The sequence below is a fragment of the Lactuca saligna genome, chromosome 8 (assembly GCF_052625555.1).
Source record: "Lactuca saligna cultivar CGN05327 chromosome 8, ASM5262555v1, whole genome shotgun sequence".
Taxonomy (NCBI): Eukaryota; Viridiplantae; Streptophyta; class Magnoliopsida; order Asterales; family Asteraceae; genus Lactuca; species Lactuca saligna.
In genome coordinates, this window is record NC_136424.1 from 31,128,390 (window position 1) to 31,134,793 (window position 6,404).

Here is a 6,404-nt window from a genome sequence, read left to right on the forward strand (position 1 = left end):
TTAGAATATCAGATGTTGTGATTCAAAAGTCGATAAATAAGCCTTTGAGAATGCCAAACTACTCAGGTGTCAACTTGTTCATTGTGATTTTAAACCATGTTTGGTCACAAATTAAAACAATTTCAACGATGGTATGTAATTCAAGGATTCATATTGATTTAGGTTCTCGAAACCTTAAAATATTGAATAAAATCTATATAGAACCTTATAATAAGGACAATAATCACCGTAATCAGGAAGTCCATGTGATGAAACTTGATATTATAAGGACCAATGATGAAAAAGGTTTCATTTTTAGACTAAACAAGATGAAAAATATACAAACTACCTTAATCATGTCAAATCTTGTGTTTAACCGTTCTTTATTGCAAAAGTAAGATGCCAAAATATACAAACTAATGATAATACAATGTTCTAACTGACCCTCTTGGTTGAGTTCTTTGAACCTGCAAAGCCAACACATTAAAGAAACATAGTAAAAACCTTTTTAGGAACAAACCTGGTATAATAAAACCTTCACCCAATATATTTATAAGATAAAAATACAAAAAGTTAAAAATGATGAAATCAATTACAAGTAAGGATTAAATTAAAAACTTGTTAAGAAAGAGCCATCTACAAGACGGATATTTGAATCAACATGTATTTTTTGATGGTTTCAAATTTTGAATTATCCGAAATTCAGGGAAGGAGATAGAATTTGTTGAGAAATATATGCATTTAAAACACAGGTTAAAATTTAATATTATTTTATTGATGACTACTTGTATTATCAGCTTAATGATTTGAACGTCTTTAAAAAATAATATTATTATATTCAATATATTTTTAGAAATAGTGGGATTTCTTTTATAAGATAGTAAAGTACTATTAGCTTAATGATTTACTATTTTATTTTTATTGTTAATAGTTAGTCCCCACTTTAAAGTACCTGGTCCCCATTATCACCCAACATTTATTTCTCTCTTTTCTGTTTTTCTCTCTTTTTTGACCTAGCGACCAATTGCAAGAACTCAAGAAGCCCAACAATATAAACCATTAGCACAAATAACTGAACAACTGAACAAATCATCGGAATCTGGCACAACCACCGTCATCAAAAATTTAGCACAAACGCACATCACAACACCGATATCGACCTACTAATGCAGTAACGCCAGCCACCGCCTAAGTCTTAACGCCGCTCACCACTGTCTAAATGTTACCATAAAACACCAGACACTATCGTCGCTGTAAAGTTTGTAAGTTAATTCGACCGATTGCTTTTGATTTTGTGTTCCATTTTTAGAATATGTTCCATTTTCAGAATGTGTTCCAATGAAATGGGTTTACTTTTTTTGATGTTTATAAACTATGAACTGATTCAAAATGTTGTGAAGTTATTCGAAAATCATAATGTGTATGAACTAATTCACAATGCTATTTGATACTGTGAAATATGATTTTTATGATTTTTGGTGGTATTAACTTATACAGAATGTTGTACTTTGAAATCAGATTTGTCTAATTTGTGTAATGGTTTTGTATGAATCGATTGAAAATGTTATTAAGAATGTTCTGAAAAAGATATTTAAATAGAAAAATATCAACAGAATGACCATTGATGCATCCTAAGTACCTGTGACGGTATGCAAGAAACCTTTGGAGATGGATTCAACAAATGGATTATCCATAGAGCTGATTAACGCCCTTTTTAGATCTATTATTGACCCACTTAATCAGAATCATGATAGTGTTTGGATAGGAAAAAAAGATGGTGTTTATTGCTTATTGTTTATTCCCACCACAATAAGTTTAAGCTAAATTTAAGTGTTTTGATAGGAATCCTTAAAAATCAGCTTATTGTGGTGGGGATAAGCTAAATAAGCTGATTTTAATAAGCATTCCTCCACTGCTTAAAGCTTATTGCTTATTGTCACCACAAACACTTTTGCAAAAACTATTTTTTCACACCGCAATAAGCTAATAAGCTATAAATTGATTTATCCAAACACCCTCTAAATGGGTATAAAGGGGGGGGGGGGGGGAGGGGGAGGGGGTTAACTACTTTACGTTTAATAGGCTATGTTCAATTTTCATTTGCTTCTTCTCCATCTTGAATTAGGTTTGTTTAATTTTGAAAGTCCATATCCGATTTCATCTTCCACTTCTTAGCATTCATCAACCATCTTTAGTAAAGTTTTAATGTTATTCAACTTTTTATTACTTGATTTTTTTTTCATTAATTTGTATGTTTTTAATGTTATTACTTGAATTTTTTTTTCATTAACTCGTAGGGTCGATGGTCAACACGGTCAATGGTCAATTGTACACCCCACTTAACTTAGGGATGAGCTTTAGAACCGGATCGGTTCAGAACCGGAACCGGTTTTCCTATATTATAATAACTGGGAACTTGACCGCCAGTTCTAGTACCGGTTCCGGTCCGGTTTTTCGGTTATTTTTCAAAGTAGAACCGGTTGAAATACTATAGATTATATGCTATCTTCCAGAGCTTGTAAATTATTCAATATTTAACCAAATTATGACTTTTAACATTCTAAATTGAAATACAAACACTAAATTACATGATGAAAAAGAATCAAGTAATTTCGACTTCATATGAGTAAGTTATACACATTTTAAAAGCGGGGACAGATTCCAAAAAAATAAAAAATGTTGAAACAGAAAAAACGCAGCATTGATATGTTGTCTTTCGGAATCTATAACTGATTCAATATCTAACCAAAATATGTATTTTTATAGTCTAAAATGAACTACAAACACCAAATTACATGCTGAAAAAAAATTAAGTAATTAGGACGTCATATGAATGAGTTATACACATTTAAAAAATGGGACAGATTTCAAAAAAACAAAAAAAATTGCTGAAATAAAAAAACCATAGCATCGATATGTTTTCTTTCGGAGCATGTTTCGAATTCAATATCTAACCAAAACATATGTTTGTACCGTCAAAAATGAATTACAAATTCCAAATTACATGTTGGAAAAAAAATCAAATAATTCCGACTTCATATGAGTGAATTATGTGCATTTTAAAAAATGAAAAAAAATGTCAAACCGGGACCGGTTTTTATAAAAATGGAGAACCGGTAACCGCCTATTACCAATTCCGGTTCCGGCGGTTCTAATGCTCATCCCTAACTTAACTTCTGGGCTGGATCCACCATTGACAACAAATTAGTGTCTTAGAATGATATAAAGCAAAATCCAATATAAAAGTTTAATATGAAGAGCATACCCAGCAAAATGAATGAATGCTCACATCTCATCATTTTGTATAAAATCAAAAAGGGAAAATGGTGAGCAATTGAAAGAATACTATGATCAACTGAAATATGTCAAACTTACCTCACATCCCATAACAATGAAAATCAAGAACCTAATTACATATGGAAAACATGGAGCCTTATTAGTTAAAACATTTCATCAAACAGGTTGTAGGCATGATCAAAACTCCACAGTTTAAGCTTGTAATCTTTACCTAGTAGATATATAAAAATAGCACACAAACAGAGAGTTTTTGACTTAACATTTCAATTCATAATAGAGTTGAATAATACGGTATGAAATCATAAGGGATGAAAAGATAGAAAATTAGTTAAATGAAAAATGATTGAAGGAAAATATGTACCGTTAAAATTAGAGAGAAACATACCTTTTTAGTATAGACGATGGAATTGCCTGACGTCACTCAATTCATAGCTAAGTGAGCAAAAATTCCAATCATCGTATGTAAAAAAAAAAGGAGAAATTAACAGAAGGTGATGCTGAGAACATCTAATCAAAGTCAGCATAATTATAAATAAGATGTTCTATGTGAGAACTGGATACATACGCTTATTCATCTTCATACTGATATCTTTTTCTTTCTCTTGTCATTAGGGTTTCTTGTTCTTAGTCTCAACCTTATGTTCTTAATTTGTAAATCATGAGGTGTGTAGATTAGGTGGGTGATTTGTAGTGAGGTTCTTTGTATAGAGAAGAATGTTATATGTATCGGGGTTTTGATTTGTAAGTATTCTTGAATACCTTTTGGTTCTTAATAAATAAGAGTTGTTGAAGTTGTATATTCATGTGTTCGTGTTTCTTTTGAAGGAGACCTCGTGGCGACTAGAGTATCATTAGAGGACAATCTTGTTAATCCTTTTACAAATGTGATGTGTAAGATCAAGCACTTCGAGTATGCTAAGAGCATAGAGATGAGAGCTAATATTTGTTTTAGTAGCTACTTGATATCTGAAACAACTGTAACAATGATAAATTGTAATTGATTTTGGTGATAAATAATAATGATTGATTTATGAGTTAGTAAACTACCATCTTCGATTGTTTATTATTTTGTTTCATTTTGCAAGTTTAGAATCCACTTCCTGAGTATTAAGTTACTCAAAATCTCAACAATCGGTCATACTCTTGGGAGTGAGTATACGATTAAACAATGTCATGGTATTGGTTGATGGCTAATGGGGATTATATATGGTATGAAGATGAAACTAACACTCATGAGTACTTAAATTTTGATTTAGGTATTGGAAAACCCACACTTAAAAAGATTACTTCATAGATTCAATCAGGAGTAATTCTAAGAAGATACACTACTAGAAAAACAGCTTTTTACGATGCGAAATTAATGACACACACTGATAGAGGACGCGCATTTGTGGGTGACCTAAAAATTAATGTCAGCTTTCCAAAATTTGAAGGATAGAGGACACACATTTTTGTGCGCCCTAAAATTAGTGTCCAACAAAAAAAAAACACGGAGGGCACCTATCATGAAAAGTGTATCGTGTAAATTTGTAGTTTTATATTTTTTTTTAGAAAGGCGCGTTCTCCGTTGTTTTAATAATCTATGGTGGGAAATGAAATCCCAAAAAATTAAACAGCCGCCTGATTCATCTCCTTCTTCTCCTTCTAAAATCCTCAAACAAAAAACCCTAATAATCCTTTTGAAGCAGTCCTCTTCCTCTACCTCTGCATTCTCTCTCTCTCTCTCTCTCTCTCTCTCTGGAAAACCCTAATCACCCTTCTGGTTTTCTGAACCAGGTTCATCCGCTTGCCTCCGCTCCTATCGGACCACCAGAGTCCCCTACCGGATCGCTAAAACAATAATCACTGATGCACCACTTCACCACCTTTCACTCTCTAAATGTGTGACTGCTCAACGTAACGGCCTTCTAGGGTTCGTTATCCCGCTCCCTTAATGTCTGCGATCAACAATGGAGATGATGGCCACCACTACTACTCCATTACTCACATGTCGATCTGTCTGCATACACATACCACCACAACGTAAAATCGTTTCAAAATACTCTAGCTAAACACGCCCCTTCCTCTATTCTCATTCCATGCTTGTGAACAGCGAAGGCTGAAGCAACGAAAACCTTGTATCTTTGTCTTAATTTTTTCATGGTGGTTGACAAGGTTTTCCTTGTGTATCAATTACCACTATTTTCGCCATCATCTGACCTTCACTTGGTTCTAACGAAAAGGAAAAAAGCGAGGTTTGTGTATTTGTAAACCCGATGTGGAGATTTTTGGGTCCGATTTTTAGGGATTACCATATCACTCATCTCTCCTCTACGCCATGTCGCCGACCCTCGCTCCTCCCGTCAACGATACCCATCTGTCATGCTCCTTCTTGGTTCAGTCCCAAAAGGTACATTCTTTATGTTTCTTCTTTGTTCGTATTTTCACTTCTTGATCAACCGAGAAGAATACAAATCAAAGTAAATTTATTGAACACTGGGAATGGATTGGAACAATTCTTCTTTGAATTATAATAATGAATCAAAATAATCAGATGATTAAAATGAGTATGCTAAATACTTGATAATTGTTTTATGTATATTTACGATGTTTTAGTTAGTAAATATTGAAAATGGTTATATAAGTAATTTGACTTCTACAAACCCTACAACCTCTCAGGTTCAAAATGAAGATGTTGTTGATACTACAGAGAAGCTTAGGGCCCAAAACTTTTCACCTTCTGTTACATCTTTTGCTAGTGATGACATGGCAATGAGACAACGGCCACATCAGAAGAAGTATAAGTTGGGAATTGGCCGAGTTAATGTGTCCCATTCTCATAAACCTGGTAACTGGGAGCACACAAAGGCTACAGATCAAGAAACATGTGACAGTTGGCGAAAAAGGTGTTCTTTCATGAAGGTCAACTTAAGATCTGCAAAGTAAGATATCTACTGTCAGTTACTTATGAGATAGGAAAAATCATAATCTAAATATCTTTTTACATCCTATTTTCAACTGTCATTTACTTCTAGGAGAGGTAGATGATGCATCATACTATTATAAAAATTGCTTGGAGTCTGAGGAGATCATTTGCTTGGATAGGAGAATCACAACTGAAGCTGCAGAAGGACTGCAAAAGGCACATG